General features: G+C 41.4%; 1 protein-coding gene across 1 annotated transcript in view; it reads left to right on the top strand.

Annotated features, from left to right (window-relative positions):
• The window catches only part of VGlut (Vesicular glutamate transporter), a 511,784-nt gene that overhangs the window by 96,452 nt on the left and 392,514 nt on the right, over nucleotides 1-22,818 (top strand). The window lies entirely within an intron of this gene.

Genomic DNA, 22,818 nt, shown 5'->3' with positions numbered 1-22,818 from the left:
AAATTGTTAATCCTATTTTTTCAGCAATAGTTTGGAGACTTGTGCTTTGATTCCGAGCTTCATTAAGGTTATTAGCTAGTAGTGCCAGATCATCTGCAAATCCTAAGCAATTTAGGTTAATTTCATCTTTAGTGTATCCAATTTTTATATTTTTGTTATTGTCTTTATACCATTCTCTCATCAAGTATTACAGAGTACAATTAAACAAAAGTGGTGATAGTACATCACCTTGTCTTAGTCCTGTTCTGACTGTGAATGCTTCGGATAATTCTCCTCTAATCTTCACCTTTGATTGTTAACGTTAAGCTTATCATTTTAACTAATTTAGGATTTAATCCAAAATTTCGTAAAATGTTTAATACTGAAGGTCGGTGAATGCAATCATAAGCTTTCCTAAAGTCTACGAAAGTGATAATCATTTGTTTCTGTCTTATTTTGTAGATGTCCATTAATAATTTTAGTGTTATGATTTGATCTGGACAACTGCGCCATGGTCATAATCCTCCCTGGTACTCACCTAATTATTTTTCCAGTTGATATTTGCACCGATTATAAATTATTCTCTAGAATATTTTATTAGTGCAATCCAGGAGTGATATTCCTCTATAGTTATCAGGATTTCTTCTATTTCCTTTTTTGTGTAAAGGGTGGATTTCTGCAGTTGTCCAATGGTCTGGTAATTTTTCATCATTCCAAATTTTAATCAAGCATTGGTGTAAAGATTCTCTAATTGATTCCGCTGCATTTTTCCACAACTCGGCAAATGTTTGGTCTTCCCCACAAGCTTTATAATTTTTCAGTTCTTTAATGACTTGATTAACTTCATCAAAGCTGGGTGGATCGATATTTTCTGGTAGAGTTTTAATGGGCATGTCTGTGTTTATATCAATTAGTTCTTTTGGTTCTTCACAATTCAATAATTTATTGAATGTGTCTGCTATAATATGTGTATTATCTTTGTTATGATGTGCCGTCTCTCCGTTCTTATCTTTTAGCATAAGTGTTAGCGGTTCATATGTTTGAAGTTGTTTACTAAATATTTTATAGTTATCCCTAGAATTGCTCTTTTGGTGATCTATTTCTATTTGTTGAATAGTGCTTTTTTGATGTTGTATTTTAATATTTATGATGGTTTTTGGATTAATTTTCTTTGCTTGGTAAATTCTTCATGTGATGTCTCTGTTTTCTGACTTTGATGATTTAACCATGCCTGATGTCTACTTTCAAATGCGTTATCGCATACCTCATTCCACCATTGATGCCTTTTCCTTGGACTTGGAAAGGATATTTTCTCAGCTATGTATTTTAGTTTCGGGATGATCGGGATTATCTCTTCTAATTTATCTGTTTTATCAATGTCTCGAGTTAGTTCTTTATACTGTTCATTTTTTATTAATTTATGGGGATCATAAACTTTTCTCAATTTACATTTTGATTTTGGTTTCATTACTGGTGTGAATTTAATGGTCAGACCCTATGTCTATTCCTCTAAGTACTTTAAGATTTTTAATTTCCTCATGATAATTCTTTTCCATACAAACATGATCTAGTTGCCATTCTCCTTTTCTCCAATCTGGGTGTTTCCATGTCTTAGGTTTAATAGGTTTTCTTATAAAATACGTAGATTTTGATATCATATTACGGTTTCTACAAAAGTCTATCAATCTTATGCCATTTTTATTGGTCTGTTTGTGAGCTGGCCATTTTCCTATTATGTCTCTGCATCTCTTTACTTTACCTACAGTAATTGTGCATTGAAGTCGCCTATTAAAATTTTGGTATGATTTTTATTTATATTCGTCACTGTTTGATCCAGGAGGACCCAGAATTCATCCACCTCTTCTCCGGTTTTTTTCCTATTGTTTTTATCATTTGTAGGAGCGTGGGCATTAATTATTGTGTACATTTTATTCGATGCCTTTATTGTCAGCGTTGCGTGTCTTGGGCATTGTGCCTGAAAATCTATTATTGAATCAATTATTTTCAAGTTGACTATGAATCCTGTACCAAATTGTGCACAATTCCTCATCACTCTTTCTCCAGGGATGCCTTTGTACACTCTATACTCTTGGGATTCCATCTCTTGTAGTCCTGCTATATACCGGGCGAGTTGGCCGTGCTTGTAGAGGCGCGCGGCTGTGAGCTTGCATCCGGGAGATAGTAGGTTCGAATCCTACTATCGGCAGCCCTGAAAATGGTTTTCCGTGGTTTCCCATTTTCACACCAGGCAAATGCTGGGGCTGTACCTTAATTAAGGCCACGGCCGCTTCCTTCCAACTCCTAGGCATTTCCTATCCCATCGTCGCCATAAGACCTATCTGTGTCGGTGCGACGTAAAGCCCCCTAGCAAAAAAAAAAAGAATTCTCGGTGCCTGCGACACTGTTCAAACGACACCGGGGATATTCAAAAGGGCACGACAGAACTTTGTGCGACGTTACCATGTCTGCAGCTTGTGAAACTTGTGCAAGTAAACGGACTTAAATGAGCAGAATTTGGGTGACCTTTTGACTCGATCGTTTCCGCAATATGATTCCCTATCTCAAATTGATCCATTCGCCACCCTCCATCAACCCTGAAAATTTGCAACATTATGACGGGTCGGGCTGAGTGGCTCGAACGGTTGAGGCGCTGGCCTTCTGACCCTAACTTGGCAGGTTCGATCCTGGCTCAGTCTGGAATATTTGAAGGGGCTAAAAGCCGTCAGCCTCCTGTCGGTAGATTCATTGGCACGTGAATTACTGGACTAAATTCCAGCAACTCGCTGTCTCCGAAAATCGTAAAAGTAGTTAGTGGGGCGTAAATCGGATACCATTATCATTATTAAATCATGACGGATACACCCTGTATACTAGCCCGGACAACTGTTCCGCTGGATTTGCCTAAACATTAGGGCCCCGACCTCTTAGAACCCCTGAAAGTTATGTTACTCCCCGTTACATTACAGAAGATTTGGCTAGACCACACCTCCTATTTGGAATATTAGTTTTTAGTCTAACGTATTACTGTCTAAACATTCGATATACACTTATAACAAGGTGCTTATGACGACTGAAAGAGAACTAAGCCATTGCACACCACTTGTGTCACGATGTAGCAATTTCTGCGACAAGACGACCCTGATACGGTGGAACTACCGGCAGTGAAATGACTTCATAAAGTCGTAGTCATAAAGTCATAAAGCGAAGTTGTTAAAGGAAGAAAACTTGGTAGGTTATTGACTTGCACAATATCTCACGTATCTTCTGATTCTCTCCCCACTTCTATACCCTCCCCTCCAATACCTAAGAACTAGTATAGACGCCGGTGTGGCTAGACACGGGGCGCGACGGAGAGATTCGGGCGTCATGGCGCCCCAAAATGCAGCCCCTAGACGCCATTCAATGGGAAGAGGCGCAGGGGGGAAAAGAGCCGAGTGGGTTGTGAACATAGAGAGATTTGGAAGACATCTCAGCCTCACCCCTCGCCTTCAGTTCAGGAAAAAAAAGTAAGATAAATAGTATGAGTGGAGTTTCCAGTGATGGCTTGTTCCGGATGACTGCTATGTCTTCTTGGGGAAAGCCTCATCACTCATCCAGCCATTCTCTTGGCAAGACTGAAAAACTGGGGGAGGATTATATGTATATACTACTACAAGTCACCAAGTTCGCATGCGAGCTAGCGTGTTCAAGACACTGGGTTACTATGCCGTAACACACAAACCATCAATACCCCTGAAGAACTGTAAAGTGGATAGATAGTGCCTTTAGTGGTGGCGAAGTCAGGGCTCAAGACACTCTTACACATAACCACTAGAAGAATATACATTTATATAATTTATAAATAACCGGGCGAGTTGGCCGTGCGCGTAGAGGCGCGCGGCTGTGAGCTTGCATCCGGGAGATAGTAGGTTCGAATCCCACTATCGGCAGCCCTGAAAATGGTTTTCCGCGGTTTCCCATTTTCACACCAGGCAAATGCTGGGGCTGTACCTTAATTAAGGCCACGGCCGCTTCCTTCCAACTCCTAGGCCTTTCCGATCCCATCGTCGCCATAAGACCTCTCTGTGTCGGTGCGACGTAAAGCCCGTAGCAATTTATAAATACAATTAAAACAAATAATAATAATAATAATAATAATAATAATAATAATAATAATAATAATAATGTCCGGCTCCATGGGTAAATGGTTAGCGTGCTGGTCTTTGGTCACAGGGGTTCCGGGTTCGATTCCCGGCATGATCGGGAACTTTAACCATAATTTGCTAATTCCACTGGCACGGGGGCTGGGTATATGTGTCATCTTCATCATCATTTCATACTCATCACGACGCGCAGGTCGCCTACGGGATTCACATCAAAAGACCTGCATCTGGCGAGCCTAACTTGTTCTCAGACACTCGCGGCACTAAAAGGCATACGCCATTTCATTTCAATAATAATAATAATAATAATAATAATAATAATAATAATAATAGTAATAATACTTTTTAGGATTATTTATTTGTTAATTCTCCGGTTTCAAAAGCAGTTTATACCTATTTAAAATATTTTTAATTAACATTCTTGATGGTAATATTTTTGGTAAGAACCAGACGGTCGCTGAGAGAGCGGCTTACCATGAAATGAAATCCTCCCGGACGGACGCGTCGTCAAACAGAACGCCGACATAAGAAGGAAAACCGAGCTGTAAATACCCACAAAGCTGGGCATTGTCTCTGAGGCCTTTGCGTTAAGAGGCTAGGGAGTCCCTACTAATGGCGACGTCTGAGTCACCACTCACGACGGAATTAAAATCCGTCCCTCCCGTGTCACCATAAGCTGGTCACAAAGAGTTGTGTGCCTCCCTCGATAATAGTTCATCTCCTTACAGATAGCGGATTTATTAATCTGGCGTTGAATTTCAGTAGACTAAAAATTGGAAATGGCTTATTATTCGCTTTACAGGCACTGAGAAATGAGAGCTTGCAGTTTCACGTTGTATCACGATATTCCATATCTGTCGTTAACAAATACCGGGTGGCCAAAACAAAACTGGCCTGAGGAATGGGCCCTCATTAATGAACAGGAGAACTGCCCATCACAGGAAATGCTGGAAACCGTGTTTTCGATGCATCAATGGGTTGCTGTCGCATGTCAGCGCGTGCGCAGTCCGAGAACGTCGTTGTGTCATTATGTGTGAGTGAGTGAGTGAGGGGAGCAGACATGTTTAGTGACCAGCTGAATGCAACACAGAATGGTATTCACGATAAAACAGTGTTGATTGTCGAGTATTATGCGAAGCACAATTCTTGGAAAACCTGTGCGGAACTGTTTGCGCAAAAATTTAAGACTGGAAGTGTTTTGGCAAAACCCCCAACAAAGTCTGAAATGCAAAACTTTGTGGCAAAATGGCGTAAAACGGGCTCTGTAGAGAATACAATCCGTGACTATCCAAAGAGACTTCGAACACAAGAAAAACATTGCTCGAGTGAAGGAAAGCCCGGAATTAAGTCCGACGATATCTCAACGTCATTTATCTGTGCAAGTGATAATTAATTCATCGTCGTGTCGAAATATTATCAAAAAGTACCTGCATCTGTATCCTTACAAATTTACTGTTGTGTGCGCGTTAAAGACGAACCTTCGCGTGTTGAGTTCTGAGTGAAGTGGAGTCAGGACTTTGGGATCCTCAGTTTATCATTTCTTGAGATGAGGCCATTTCCAGCATCTTCTGTGATGTTCATTAAACTCTCGCTTCAGTACTATTGCAAATATTATCCGGTCCAGCTTTACTTTGCCCACCGGGTATAATACACACATAGAAATGTTTTCCATCACCTTGGACCAAAGAGTTCCTGACTCTTTACAAAGAAAGTGACGTACAGAGGCACAATATCAGCGTAATTTATTGCTACAAATAGAGGGCCTTAAGAAAAGTACAGCTTTGCTTTCTGAAACTGTGTTACTGAATATAGCATACACCAGTGCCTTTAACACCGGGTAACACATCTCCTTGCATTAATGAATGCCTGAAAATGTCTTGGCATACTGTCCACTAGGTATTGTTGGTCCAAATTATCCCAATCCTCAAATGGTGATTCGTCGTAGATCCTGCAGAGTGGTTGGTAATGCCCATGAACAGCGTTCTTTAATTTATCCTAGGCATATTCAATAGGATTCATATCCGAGAAACATGGCGGCCACTCTGGTCGAGAGATATCGTGATCACGAAGGAAGTCATTATCGAGAAACGCGCGATGGATGCGCCCATTGTCATCCATTGAAACAAACTAGGCTCCAAAATGCTGGCGAATCGATGTAACTTTGGATCAAAGAACGTCGACAACGCACTAATACTTTGAAGGTTTTCGGTGACTCAAGTATGGGAAAGGGCTAGGGTTGGGAAGATAGTGACCGTGGCCTTAATTAAGGTACAGCCCCAGACTTTGCCCGATTTGAAAATGGAAAACCACGATCTTCAGGGCTACCGATGGTGGGATTCAAACCTACCATCTACCAAATACAAGCTCGCAGCTACTCGACTCTAACCCCACGGCTAACTCGTTTGGTGATGTCGTCCCTGTATCGTAGAATCATGACGTTACCCTGCATGACTACGAGTGACGTACGGTGGCTGGCTCAGTCCAGTAGCATTTGATGGTACTCAAATACGTCAGCCTGATATCGGTAGATTTACTGGCTCGTGATAGAACTCATGCGGGACTAAATTCCGGCACCTTGGCGTCTCCGAAAATCGTCAAATAGTAGTTAGTGGAACGTAAAAGCAATAGCATTTTTATCACGATTTTGTTATCACGAAAAAAAGCAACCGGGCGAGTTGGCCGTGGGGTTAGAGGTGCGCGGCTGTCACCTTCATCCGGGAGATAGTGGGTTCGAATCCCACTGTCGGCAACCCTGAAGATGGTTTTCTGTGGTTTCCCATTTTCACACCAGGGGCTGTACGTTAATTAAGGCCACGGTCGCTTCCTTCCAACTCCTAGGCCTTTCCTATCCCATCGTCGCCGTAACACCTATCCGTGTCGGTGCGTCGTAAAGCCACTAACAAAAAAAAACGGTGCAATAGCCTATTAGGGCTTTGGCTGCCCAAGATGATTGTTGCCCATTTGAATGGCCTACAGATACCGGAGTGGACCATGGCCACCGTCACGTGATCACCAGTTGTGCTGCTTGTCTTTCTTGACCATGAACGTTACCTCTCACACCAGCCATCTCCTCAGTTGATGTCATGAGGCAGAGTGAACACTGTTCCATCTCTCAGTCCAGATTTGAAACCGAGCTCGATAGCTGCAGTCGCTTAAGTGCGGCCAGTATCCAGTATTCGGGAGATAGTGGGTTCGAACCCCACTGTCGGCAGGCCAAAAGATGGTTTTCCGTGTTTTCCCATTTTCACACCAGGCAAATGCTCGGGCTGTACCTTAATTAAGGCCACGGCCGCTTCCTTCCCATTCCTAGGCCTTTCCTATACCATCGTCGCCATAAAACCTATCTGTGTCGGTGCGACGTAAAATAAATAGCCAGATTTGAAATCCTTGGAATAACTGAGAATCGAACTCAGGTATTCTGAGTAAGAAGCAGAAACTCTACCCTTATACCATGGCGTGTACCTACTAAAATATCCTATTGTATAATATTCGTCGTCAGTTATTAACATAATGCCTCTTCAATACTTTTACTGTCGTACTGTGCAATGTTTCTAGGAATGCGGGATAACACTTTGGCATCAAACAGCAACATTAATCTCTATGCTTCATTTAAGATACAGTGTAGTTGAAAAAGGAGTTGTGCCGCTACTGTTTAAACCTCACAGGAAGGGGAGTGAAATACAACCCCGCCTTTCACCCTTTATGACATGGCATTCCCTCATTAGTGGACTCTGTTAAACCTGCTGACAATGTGGGGATCCAGTCAAAAAACTGCTCTGTTAAATGACGACATAATTCGGCTTGTGACATGCAGCAACTCTACTCGTTAAGAGCCATCTTTGGGAGGGAAGCGAACTACAGTACCTATCGTATTTCAGTCTTCAGTTTGTTGTTGTTGTTGTTGTTGTTGTTGTTGTTGTTGTTTGGATCATCAGTCTACAGGCTGGTTTGATGCAGGCATCCATACCACCCTACCCTGCGCTAACATTTCAATATCTACATTTATTCTAATCTGTTTGTCATATTCCTACCTTGGTCTATACCTTCCAGTTTTGCCGCCTGCACTTTCTTTAAAATCCAACTGAAAATGTCATTGGGATATTACTATCTTTCTCTTATTCTGGTCAAATGTAACCAAATCACTCTCCTCCCACAAGTTCGAACCAGTGTCTTTTCATTCGTGACTCGATCTACCCATCAGCATTCTTCTGTAACACCACATTTCAAAATCTTCTATTATCTTTCCTCCTGAGTTTGTTATCGTCCATATTACACTTCCTTATAATAATACTGTACCCGATGCATTTTCTGGACGTATTACAAAATGGCGCCTACGGAAGATAGAGGCCAGCCAAGGCAAAGAAATGTGTAGTAGGATATCGATACTTATATATGTCAGAAGGCCATGACTAACTTAAACCTACCACTATGAAGGCGGTGTACAATGGTGTAGAATCGATAGAATTGTTTAAAAAAATAAGAAGGGTCAATCGGATTATTATAAAAACTGACTTAAAAAATTGACCTCGTAAGGATAAGACTTCCTGAACATCGCTCTAAAAAATAAGCAAGATTTGCAGTATCTAACGTGGATTTTAAGCTCAGAGGTCGGTAATATTGAAGAAAACGAAGAGATAAACGTTGAAATACAGTAAAAAGAAATAAAATCCAGAAATTTTGAAAAGGTCGTCAAAATACTTAGACGCAAAATCGTTCGGAAACAAGAAGTTGATTGAGTCGCGAGAGCTTGAAATTGAGCTATATTAAGTGGATATAATAGCAACGATAGCCTAAATAAAGAGGCAATCATTATAAAAATATATATATATATACTTCGCAGAACCATGATGAATTCACATTTTCCAGTATCGATGGATATTGTCTACTGTGTTCCTGAACAGATAATGGCTTGCTAAATCGGCATAGACCAACCTGGAGGGAGATGTCATCCTGGCAGTTAAAACCACCCGACCCGTGTGGAGGAGGTCACTCTCCCCGAGATACCAGTGATGGAGAACCTGCCCAGTTCTCAATCCAAGTCCTGTGACCAGACCGAAGAGCAACTAAGGCCCGAAATATTGAATGGCGAGCCTTAGCATTAGTATTAATTAGTATAATTTCTTATGTAGAGTATTACCAGTATATGCAATAGATCTGAATAGCCTAAACGTGAGATAATTAAGTGTGCAGTGAATACAAGAAAGTGCAGTGTGAAATATTTAAGACGATATCTCGTGACAGATTGGTAACGTATTTACTATATCATCTTATCCAAGGAAGTAAGAATACGATTTAAAAGTGCGACGTAGTGTAACATATGTTTCATAGAATCCCGGTTAGTTAGGAAGATCCATGCATGATGTAATACCAGTCAAACCCAGTTTACGTCACAGAGGGACGCATGTTTGAATTGGTTAAGTTAAATTACCATACTCTTTGCTGTGTTATTATATTTAAAAAAAATAGATACTGAATTTGGGGTTATATGTTAAATTGTATGACAAAATGCGTTTTGAGGAACGGATTCTGCGCTATTGAAGTGATACGTATCGTTGTGTTTAATTAATATTGAAGGTTAAACGCGATAACTATAGATGTTAAATGAATTAAATATGGGTTGAAACGAAGGTTAGTAATGAAATAATGAAGTATATATGATACTTTAAATGTATTATTGCGCAGAATAACAGGAAGTAAAACGTATATATATAATGTGCGATATAGGAGCACAAGTAAAGCGACTACGGAATATAAGTATACCTCAGGGGGAAACTATAGCAAGGTATGGACAATAAAATTACGTATATTTTAATGAAGTGTGAAAGTGGTTTGACTATTATAACAACCGGTGATGGGTATATGAATGCATGACTGTGTCGTATTCTGAATGAATGTTAATGGCGTGGAAGATCAAACTAGGATGTAACTAGTATGGTAACGTAATGTTGATATATCTTAATGGAGGCACTTGCACATCCATACATGAAAAAATGCATATTGGCTACGTGCATATTGAACTGGAATACGTTACATAAGAAATTATATAGCTAGAGTAGGGAAATTATTTGAGATTTACGTAGGATATCATCGATGCTTTGTTAATCTGAAATATTATTAGAGCGAATATTTAGTTAGGAGCCATACTTAAGTGGCAATTGGACCGAGAAGCTTAGTGCGAATTCAATATTTCATTTTCTTCACTGTAGTCTGCACCAACGAACTCAGATAACTTTCAATGTAACTTAGGTCACTCATATTAGTATTCAGAACACTTTTATTCATATTCACTTCATTTCCACGATAATTTGAACAATGTAATGATTGTATTTTTGATGAGGGTGTATAATTATCACCGTGAGTGATGGAATAATTTACTGATATACCGAATTTTGACCGTGATCAGAAGACTATGATATACTGTATACTTAAATGACCACATGTAAATTTTAATAGGAAGATGAAACAAAGCAACAATTCATTTCAGGAATACGCGACCCAGAATGTTAAGATATGAAAACTTAGTTAGGAATAAGCCAGCGCTGACTTAGAATATTTGATTTAGGAATTAGAATATTTATTTATTAGGTTGACAATTGGAAGATCATGAGCAATATTTGACATTAACCATTTCTTTCGCAAGTCTTGATAATTTAATAAATGTGTTTCTTGATTGATTTTGTTTTAGAATGGAATGAGTTTTCATTTGTAATGGTAGTCTGTAGTTATACTTAGTGAGTAAGGTTCTCGTTAAGCAGATGTGTTTGTCGAAAGGTTGACTGAAGTTTGCGTACGCAAATCCACTACTGAGCGTTGAATTACGTAATGCTGGACCGCATATGGTGTCATTATTTTCTCTTTGAACGCACGTTAAACCAAAACATAGAAAAATTAACCATTTTTCTGGAGGCATGAATACCCTGAGATATGTAACTGACTAGTTGGGAAAAATACTGTGGTCACCCTGACCCGTAGGGTGCAGTACGCTCCAGTCGAAAGCCTTCCTATATCAATCTTCGAAGTGAGCATATTTCTTTTCTTAAGAAAGGTATTCCTTGCATGTGCTACTATGCATTTTATTTGATCCTTACTTCTGCCATTATTAATTAGTTGATTACCCTAGTAACAATATTCACCTACTTCGTTTAAGACTACTCTGTGTCATCTCCCTCCATAAGAGCCAATGTATACCGCCTATCCAACCCTTCGCCAGCTTGCTCCATAAGAACCTATGTATAGCGGACATCGTGTCCAATTTCCCCTGTGCCAGCTCCCTACAGTTAGTTCCGTAAGGCCAGTGTATAGGCACCTTCTTGCGTATTAGCCTGACCCAGCGTCCTAGAGTTAGTTCCATAAGAGCCTATGTACAGCGGCCATCTTGCGGATCAGGCCTGGCCCAGCTTCCTAGAGTTATTTCCATAAGAGCCCATGCATACATTACTTTCGTTTCGGAATTATTTATTTTCATCTTGTACTCCTTCTCCAAGACTCTGCCCATACCATTCAGCTATTTCTCACGGTATTCCGTAGACTCAGATAAAATAACAATATCATCGGCAAATGACAGTGATACCGCGCCTACATGTCTGCGCTGAAAGTGACGGCGCATGGCACTAAAGATGCGTAGCACAAGGTAACGTTTAGCCGGAAACTAGCCTGGAATGTTTAATTGGAATCGATCGCGTGCATTGTAGGCTCACTGTAGTTGACAATAAAATAGTGTAATCCATCCATTCTTCGCAGAATAATCTGGAATTCATGCGCGAGCAGGATATCGAATAGCGACGAACAGTAACTAATATCATACAATGTGCCCACTGGTCACATGTGTTTCAACATTATAAACGCAATAACTGTAACGACTTTACTGGTGGAGGGAGATTTATGGTAATTGAAATAGTAATTTTAAATTAATTTCGGAGCAATGAACGCTGATGATAAGCTGTGGACATCCCTGTCTCGTAATGAAGACAGATGACAGCGCCGCAAGACCCCCTACCCCTACTTCCTGCTCCTCCATTACGCGAATTATGATTTATAACACGTCTCAGCCAACTTATGACTCTGAGTGGTATCTGATTTAGTTCTCCACGTGACAACGATCTCCGAGAGCTTTCCGAACTTTTCCCTCCCTCTGGTTCCAAGTAAGACACATATCTCTGCGCTGCCAGTTTTAAGTGGTTTAAGCCAACAGTAAGGCTATTTCTTTTCTTAAAAAGGAAGAAATCTACCTACCATATTTCATACTGCACATCAAGCCGCTTCTAACTCTGAGATAACAGAATTAGTAAGGATCCTGTTGGCGCAGCACGACGTATGATGGTGCTTCGCTCATGGTCGAATTGAATGTCTCCTTTTCTGATTCTGTTTCATAATAAAATACCTTCCTCGCTCTGTCTCTGATGATCAGCATGTACGAAGCTGCCACCGTGGATCAGTGGACCCCGGGTTTGATCCCGGGTGAGATGGTTACTATTCTGGAAATGTTCTCTGCACGTGGCATCAGATGAAAATAAATTAATTCAGCCGTGGGGAGCGTCATGGAGAAGCCTGAACGAGGTGATAAAAACGAGCTTGTTTCATCTATAAGGATGTGTTTTCGATTCCCCGTCAGGAAGTCAGAAAACAAGGTTACCGCTTCTGGATAGACACATGATGCATTAGTTTACGCAGCCTACAAGAAAACGAGCACCAGCATAATTCCTGGAAGCAAATAGGGCTGCTCATAGAGATAAACAACTGAGTACCGAGGTTACGAATAGAAAAAGCCCTTACCTTCCACCCACTTCAAGAGACCTCATGGATTGTATGAGGATGGCTTTGCCTCTTTGCTTTTTTATAGAAACAATTTACCAGGCATAAGCAAAATTGGAATGTAAAATTGATAGGTAGGTAACCTAGAAGATCAACAACTCGTATTTTCAGATAGTGAGTATGACTTTTGTTTTAAGAAGTACGATAGGGTAACCATCCTTATTCAACGCTAATTAGAGGAAAACTGGAAAAGATCTGAGTCTTCGAAGAATGAGGGAAAGGAAGTATGAAAATGATAGACATGCTACTCTTTGGAAACCTAATATCATCAGGGTCAGAAGAGAAGGATTGTTGACCAAGGGAGGTCGAATTTGAAATATGAACATGAAGGGGCTGGCACAATTAAGTGATAGCAAAGCTAGACTGAAATTAGGAATCCTTGGTCACAAACCGACTTCCGAAGTTGAGAGTGCCTGGGGGTTTACAGTGGACGTATTCCATCATTCCCACCCACGATGTGTGTGTGTGTGTGTGTGTGTGTGTGTGTGTGTGTGTGTGTGTGTGAAAGTTCCAGTGTGATAAGAAGAAACCAAATAGCCTCCTAAAGTATTACACGATCCGCAGTTGTCCATGACATTACCCTGCTTGCCTAGGAGTGATGTACGGTGACTGGCTTTAGAAGATGCTAAAATACGTCAGCCTCGTATCGGTAGATTTACTGGCTCGTAAAAGAACTCCTGCGGGACTAAATATTCCGGAACCTTGGTGTCTAGAAAATCGTCAAATAGCAGTTTGTGGGACGTAAAAGTAATATCATTATGATTACGATTTAGTTCTCACAAAAACTCACGGTGCAATAGCCTATTAAGGCTTTGGCTGCCCAAGATGATTGGTGACCATTTGGATGACCTACAGATACCGGAGTGGCCCATGGCCAGCGTCACGTGATCTCCAGTGATGCTGCTTGTCTTTCTTGACCATGAACGTTGCCTCTTACACCAGCCATCTCCTCAGTTAATGTTATGAGTATTATACGCAATGTATGTCCATGATCGGATTAATAATAATAATAATAATAATAATATGCTTTAGGGTCTTAGAATGTGAGTGGATGGGGACGAATCGGCCCACTAAGGAAAAGAGAATGCAGGAAATTTTTATGAAAAAATCTAAGCAACAGAAAGAATGCTGGGCATGTACGAGTGAGTTGTAATAGGAAATTCTGTAGGAAGATGTACCTTAAAAGCTTACCGGGCTGTCAAACACACAAGTTAAATATAAATATTACAGTATAACATATGTGTAAGAAAAAACACTGTTCTATCCCTTCAAGAAAGGAAGTCAATGTTGAAAATATCCTAGGGATACGAGCTACGAATTTTAGGTAAATAAAATATAATAAAGTATGAGAATATTTTTTATTTATTCCTAAATATTGCGATTCCCTTTTTAATCATCGTTATCCTGTCGAGTAGATTAGCAGTTTGCCTTTTTCTACCACTATGAACGTTAATGTGAGTCAATGCATTGTTTGACTACATTCGGTGTGGACATTTTTCAAAAAATAAAAAATAAAAACGCCTGAGGGTACTGTTACAAGGAACACATTACAGAAAGAATTATGTGAATAACTTAATTTGTATAGGATTTGAAAGAAGAAGAAAACGAGTAAAAAACAAGCGATTTAAGGTTGTTTATCTAAAAATGCATGTAGGTCGGAAGTGATTTTCTAAATTTGCTTTTCTAGTTTGACAGAGTTATCCAACACTCAAAATTTGAAATCTTTCCGTCCCCTTTAGCCCTCCCGCCACAGTTGAGGAACGTTTTTCGCAGTTATCGGACCTCTACTTTGTCTGCTAAGAAATGTCTTCAACATTAAAAAAAAGAAGAAAAAATTCACTATTAAAAAGAATGATATGTTTCGTCCTTGAAATAACATCATCAGGATCTATGAAGTCACACTCAAATATTTAGAATGTTTATGTTTATTTCTGTTTAAATACTTAGGAACTTGAAATATGGTACTTATGTTAATGATGTCCTCTCCTCTCTTTAGCCAACGGCCGTAGCCGTGTTGAAACACCGGATCCCGTGAGACCTCCGAAGTTAAGCAACATTGGGCGTGGTCAGGAGCTGGATGGGTTGCCACGCGCTGTTGGTGGAGGGTAAGGGAATGGAGGAGCGGAAAGGAACTGGCCACCCTACCGCACGTAAACTCCGGCTCAGGAACACCTCTGCGGAGGTTCGGACCTGCCTTCGGGCGGAATAACCCTTACCTTACTACCTCTCTTTACTCCAGCTGGAGTGTGACCTGATAGAATCTGATGATTTTTAATAGTGTGTATTTTATTCCCAGTTTAATATATTTTTACAGGTATGTTATAGTGTAATATTTAACTTTTGTCTTCGACACACTCGAAAGTTCTTTAGTTACATTTAACTGAGTCGACAATGGAAAGTATGGCTTTCTTGTTAGAAAGGTAGAAATAAAAAGTAGTGTCAATTACACTGTCAATGTCAAAAGAAGTAATATTGATGTTCTACAGGCACATCTTCCATGTGACTGATGGCTGGCTGACTGAGAAGATGTGGAATTTAACCAGACCCAAAGTTGAGATATTTCGAAGAATTGAAAGAATGTTTTGAGACACATCAGTCTCCCAGTACATATGATAATACGATGCGTGAATTCAGACGGATTGTCAAGAGCTATCTGGGATTAAAAATGAAATCAGAACACAGAACACGAAGGGATACCTCTACCAGAAGAGCGTACGAAGGCACTGATCGATGATCTTGGTAGATACAGGCAGGATATCAAAGCTGACAGACGAATAACACTGAAAATGAGACTGGTTATCACGACCCCATAGAGGCTCAAATAGTGTATAATAATAATAATAATAATAATAATAATAATAATAATAATAATAATAATAATAAAACCGGTTGTTCATGAGAAAATCCAGACGAGCAATGTACTCTAAGGTATAGAAGATCGCGGACACAATGCGCAAACGCAGCGCTCGCTTTTGCGGTCACTGACAACGGATGGACGACTCTCGATGGACAAAACGCATTTTGAACAATTTTCACTCCCAACCAAGAGCAACAATTCCCTGGTACGCTAACGTAAAGAAAAACATCGAAGAAATGGATCTACGACTTGATGACGCGCACAAATGAGACCTTTTCACAACGAGCATCGTGATTGTTAGGACTTCCCGCGATGAACAATGAACAAGTGGTGCAAAGTGGTCGGATGAACGCCGCGCTCGACACATCGGGCAAATGAAAAACTACTGGATCAATTCAAAATTGAGTAAATAACAGAATGCATAATGAAACTTATTGACTGATTAGCGATTAATGAATAAATAATTATATAAATAATAATTTCCGATCAAAGTAGATGGCGAGTACGGAAGGCGACCAAACCAGGAGCTATACAGTTATAGTGGAAAAATCACAGACGTAGCCAGAAACAGGCGTCTGACTTATGGACGTGTCACGAGGATGAACCCAACTAGGATGACCCTCAACTACTCGTCTAACACCATGGTTAACAGAAGTGAAGAAAGACATGCAGGAACTGGGAGTGACTGAAAACTACATCAGAAACCGAGCACCTCTCAGAAGAATAATCAAACAACAGAGGTTTCAGGACAGATCATTATGTAAATAGGCGCCTTTTGGACAAAGGAAAGAAAGAAGGAACATAGCCAGAGAATGCGCGAGCATTGGGTAAATATCAAGTCCCTCTCCAAGCAGAAAAGTTGAACACTGTGGTCCTTAGTTGGTCCATTCGAAGAAAGAAAAATGATGATAATAAACTAGTAGAACCATGCTGCCCCTTATAAATAGGTCAGGTAACTCGTCTTGATATGCCCGTTACAGTCATATTATTTCGTCTGACCTTTTCAATGGTTTTATGAACATTTAATACCAGTACATAATAACTGATTCATTCGTAATTTAGTTTATTACACTTCTTTCTATACGAAATTTCCTGTGCTTCGACCATTCGAGCGTATCTGAATCTGAACATTTTCAAACGATCTTGCCCGAGATAGTGCAACATACGATTGGCCGTGACAGAGTAGTAGTTCGCGTAAGTAGACACCCACTTTTCAAGCGCCTGTCTCTGTGTTTTATTCATGGCCATACGGAAGTCTAGTCGACTTGATACCTTCCCGTCTGAACGTACGTAGAATGTTTTCTCTTAGCATCATGTAAGTTATTAGGAACGTTCTGCCATCTATTGAGTATATTCAGAAGTTGGGGAAGGTCAGAGAATCAAAGAGAATTTAGCAGAGAATAGTATTCTTCCATCTTCAGAGTAAGTGCATACTCTTTGGCTTGACAGGTAGTAATCATTAATGAAAGTGTTAGTCGCTTAGCAACCTGCTAAGTACAGAATGCAATGCGTGTTAGGATAAGCCTTCGCCTGCAATTATCGGAGTGATCATTTTAAAATTTGATCTTGAAGATTGAGTTTTCAAGGAATGCAGGATTTTTCCTGTGCTATTGAGACGATTTGGAAGATTTTAGTACAAACCGCACCTTTTAACTCCCTCTGGTTTAAGAGCTTCAGTTTTGTGAAACTTATACATTATCTTCGGTACAACCATTGAAAACTCAATATGGCAAAATATCCCAAATGTCTGAATGTATATACCTGGGAGAAGTCATCCAACCTTCCGGACTGAAGCAAACATAGAAAAGATCCATAAACTAGAAAGAGCATACAGACTCACTTGAAACAGGTATAATATTAAAAGAATCCATATCGGGAAATGCAAACTTAAGGCATTGCAATAGTGTAATCAAGCCTGAAGCACTAGATGTATCTAAAACACTGATCATTCCGAGCAGATCATTGGTTAAATATGTAGAAAAGCAAGAAAGGAAAATCTTAAGGAGAATTTTAGGATCAGTCTTTACGGGTGGAATTTGGATTATAAGAAAATCACATGACCTGTACCAACAAAAAAGAGAAAATGTCAGACACATGTTCGAAATGGCGTTTGAAATTTTACGCACATATTCACAGAAAAAGTAATCAGAGTGAGACCAAAGGAATTCTGAACCCTGCCCTATGAATAAAAAAATAAAAAAAAACAATTATTGCTAGTGGTTAGTTGCTTTCCGTCGCACCGACACAGGTAGGTCTTATCGCGACGATGGGATAGGAAAGGCCTAGGAGTGTGAAGGAAGCGGCCGTGGCCTTTATTAAGGTACAGCACCAGCATTGCCTGGTGTGAAAATGGGAAACCATAGAAAACCATCTTCAGGGCTGCCGACAGTGGGATTCGTACCCACTATCTCCCGGATACAAGCTCACAGCCGCGCGCCTCTAACTGCACGGCCAACTTACCCGTTAAACAAAACCAATTGGCTGCATGAAGTTGGAATAAATCTTCAGGAAATAAGTATCACAGGCATCACTATCTTAGACAGAAACTTGGTAGACCATCACTCCTACAATCCAAGCATTACCAACAACAAAATCTGGTCAGAAGACAGCAAGAAAAGCCATAGCGAGAAAATGAAGAGCTTTCGGGAGAATTAAAAGACAACGGCATCAGCTAAATTTCTTCAGTCGCACTCCTTTGTCGGGCTTAACAAAGAAGGAAGAAATAATAATAATAATAATAATAATAATAATAATAATAATAATAATAATAATAATAATAATAATAATAATAATAATAATAATAATCTGATCTGAATTCCATGAATCAATGGCCGCCGTTATCATCAAGTCGTAACGTTAATTCGTGACGCTATCAGCAGTCAGCAGCCCACCATTGATATGCTCACTGCTCGTTCTGCCGGTCGGGGGCGAAGAGGCTGGGATCTCTTTCCACAAAATGAAAGCAATAAACGGGGAGAGGGCGGGGAAGTGGGGGAGTATAATTCAGGCTCACTGGTTCCCATTTAATCTACTTGCTGTAGGGTACAGTCCCTCTGCTGAAAGGAGCGATTTGTAGTTATTAATTGTGAACAATGATATAGCTATATCGTACTTTATGACGCGAGGGTAACTCTGTGAGGCAGCAAGCGTGACATTTTTTAAAAATCTCATTTTAACTTCAATGACTTTACTTCTCTGCCTCTGCATAGGACTTAAAGGTTCTCGTGTGGAACTTGCGTCAAAAGTTAATCTTCTAAATCAAACCCCCTTTGGGTGGAGAACGCAGACGAAGAATACACCCACGGTATCTCTTCCCTGTAGTAAGAGGCGACTAAAAGGGGCGACCAAGGGATGACGCAATCGGAACCATCAGATTACTTGTAAATAGTGAGGAATACCATGGGTCTGGACGGTACCTGTGATTAGTACCGCTATGTATGGACCACCATGGGCCTGCATTGCCAGTGAGTAGTGCCTTTATTTCAGGAACACCATAGGTCTGCGTTGCCTGTGAGCAGTGCCTTTATGTGAGGAACACCATGGGTCTGTGTTGCTTGTGAGTGATAGCAATGTGTGACACACCGTGGGTCTACATTACCTATGATTAATACCACGTTATGAGCAACACCATAGGTATACATGGTCTGTGATTAGTTCCACTATGTGAGAAGCACCACGGGCATACCGGCGCCCGTAATTAGTCCCACTAACTGAGGAACACCATGGGTCTGCGTTGCTTGTGAGTGATACCATAATGTGTGATACACCGTGGGTCTACATTGCTTATGATTAGTACCACTTAATAAGCAACACCATGGGTATACATGGCCTGTGATTAGTTCCACTATGTGAGGAACACCTCGGGATTGTCCATTGCTCGTGATTAGTACCGCTATGTATGGACCACCATGGGCCTGCGTTGCCTGTGAGTAGTGCCTTTATTTCAGAAACACCATAGATCTGAGCTGCCTGTGAGTAGTGCCTTTATTTGAGGAACACCATGGGTCTGCGTTGCTTGTGAGTAGTACCCTTATGTGAAGAACCCCATGGGTTTGCTTTACATGTGAGTGATGCCATTATGTGTGACGTACCATGGGTCTACATTACCTTTGATTAGTACCACTATAAGGGGAAAACCATTGTTCTGCTTTACCAGCGATTGTTACTATGAGGGGCCATTTGTACAACAAGCATCATCTCAGAATATGAGGCATTGTGAATTGGATCCACTGCTTGCTTTGAATTTATGGTCATATTTTCATCATCATTCGCTTTAGATTTTACTCAGTGGATATATTTTGAAGTTTTAATCATCGTTTGATTTCGTTGCACCTTGTACAATTAGGGGCCGATGACCTTGCTGTTAGGCCCCTTTAAACAACAAACATCATCATCATCATCATCATCATCATTTTAAATCAAAAACTGGATTCAATGTTGCTTTAAGTTGAGACATTCATGGGCCTAGGACTGGTTTGTGAATAAGTTAATTGGCCGAGCCTTACGGTGAGTTAGTACAGGAAACGAAACCCTTGAGGTGATGGTAGTGATTATTGTTTTAAGAGAAAGTACAACTAGGCAAATATCCTGTATGTAACACTAATCAGAGAGAAGAAATGGAAAGTATCTGACACGTCGAAAAATGAAGGTGTCGGCCAAAGGAAGACAAGGACCACGAAGGGCGTGAAAATGAAAGACTCCCTAGGTCTCCGGTTCTCTAATACCGTCGGGATGGGAAAAGAACAAGAGTTGACCAAGGGAGGTCGGAGAGGATAGATGAAAGTGAGGAGCCTGGCATAAGTAAGTGGAAGCAATTCCAGAACGCAGGTAAGGGCCCCATGGTTGCCAACCCACGTCCCCAAGGTGAGAGTCCCTGGGACCTCTTTCAGTCGCCTCCTACGACAGGCAGGAGTCACCACGGGTGTTATTCTACCGCCCTAACCCACAGGGGTAAGAAAACCTTGAGAAACATTTGCTTACATCACGTTGCAGTATTTACACTGACTGACAGAGCAAATGCAACACTAAGAAGGAGTGGTCAGAACTTTATGCCAGTTGCAGGGTAGACTGACGTCACTGAGGTATGCTCATGATGTGAAATGCGCCGCTGTGCTGCGCACGTAGCGAACGATAAATGGGACACGGCGTTGGCGAATGGCCCACTTCGTACCGTGATTTCTCAGCCGACAGTTGTCGTGTGCCACAGGACACGTGTATAGCTAAGAATGCCAGGCCGCCGTCAACGGAGGCATTTCCAGCAGACAGACGACTTTACGAGGGGTATGGTGATCGGGCTGAGAAGGGCAGGTTGGTCGCTTCGTCAAATCGCAGCCGATACCCATAGGGATGTGTCCACGGTACAGCGCCTGTGGCGAAGATGGTTGGCGCAGGGACATGTGGCACGTGCGAGGGGTCCAGGCGCAGCCCGAGTGACGTCAGCACGCGAGGATCGGCGCATCCGCCGCCAAGCGGTGGCAGCCCCGCACGCCACGTCAACCGCCATTCTTCAGCATGTGCAAGACACCCTGGCTGTTCCAATATCGACCAGAACAATTTCCCGTCGATTGGTTGAAGGAGGCCTGCACTCCCGGCGTCCGCTCAGAAGACTACCATTGACTCCACAGCATAGACGTGCACGCCTGGCATGGTGCCGGGCTAGAGCGACTTGGATGAGGGAATGGCGGAACGTCGTGTTCTCCGATGAGTCACGCTTCTGTTCTGTCAGTGATAGTCACCGCAGACGAGTGTGGCGTCGGCGTGGAGAAAGGTCAAATCCGGCAGTAACTGTGGAGCGCCCTACCACTAGACAACGCGGCATCATGGTTTGGGGCGCTATTGCGTATGATTCCACGTCACCTCTAGTGCGTATTCAAGGCACGTTAAATGCCCACCGCTACGTGCAGCCCGTCGTAAGAGGCGACTAGAAGGGACTCAGGGGCTCTGAACTTTGTAGCGTAGGTTGTGCTGCGGCCGGTGGCAATCCCGTACCTTCAGGGGCTACCCAATGCTCTGTTTCAGCAGAATAATGCCCGCCCACACACTGCTCGCATCTCCCAACAGGCTCTACGAGGTGTACAGATGCTTCCGTGGCCAGCGTACTCTCCGGATCTCTCACCAATCGAACACGTGTGGGATCTCATTGGACGCCGTTTGCAAACTCTGCCCCAGCCTCGTACGGACGACCAACTGTGGCAAATGGTTGACAGAGAATGGAGAACCATCCCTCAGGACACCATCCGCACTCTTATTGACTCTGTACCTCGACGTGTTTCTGCGTGCATCGCCGCTCGCGGTGGTCTTACATCCTACTGAGTCGATGCCGTGCGCATTGTGTAACCTGCATATCGGTTTGAAATAAACATCAATTATTCGTCTGTGCCGTCTCTGGTTTTTCCCCAACTTTCATCCCTTTCGAACCACTCCTTCTTGGTGTTGCATTTGCTCTGTCAGTCAGTGTATTTAGCCGACCCAGTCCGACGGAGTAGGGATGCTTCTTACCCGGAGGCCCAAGTTTCGATCCCGTCTAGGTCAGGGTGGAATAAAGTCCATTCGACACTCCATGACGACAGCATGTAAAATATCTATGGTGACAACTAACAGTGATCTGATTCTGCTATCTGGTAGAATAAAATATTAGTTGTGCCTGTATATTGTTCAGAATTTTTAAGAAATGGTGGAATTTCTGTATCGGTCGTGTCCATAGAAATAAGAAAATGCAAATTTTAATGTTTCGTCATCTGTGTATGTATGTACCTATGTACGCACATCACAATAAAATGACTGAACAGAATTCAATAAAAATCGGTACATAAAGTCGGAGAATAAGTCGCTACACTTTAGTCTATAAAGAATTGTATTCGCTCTGAGTGAAATGGTAGTTTAGGGGAAGGCCTAAAATGTAATTCTCAAATATCTACATTATTAGTGGTGCTATCGATAGATACTGAATAACAAAAGATTTAGAGAATACAATTTCCGATCATTTATGTCCTATATAGTTCTATCGTACCGGGTATGGTAAAAAAGATA

The sequence above is a fragment of the Anabrus simplex genome, chromosome 9 (assembly GCF_040414725.1).
Source record: "Anabrus simplex isolate iqAnaSimp1 chromosome 9, ASM4041472v1, whole genome shotgun sequence".
In the NCBI taxonomy this organism is placed as follows: domain Eukaryota; kingdom Metazoa; phylum Arthropoda; class Insecta; order Orthoptera; family Tettigoniidae; genus Anabrus; species Anabrus simplex.
This window is presented reverse-complemented; position numbering and strand designations above follow the sequence as displayed.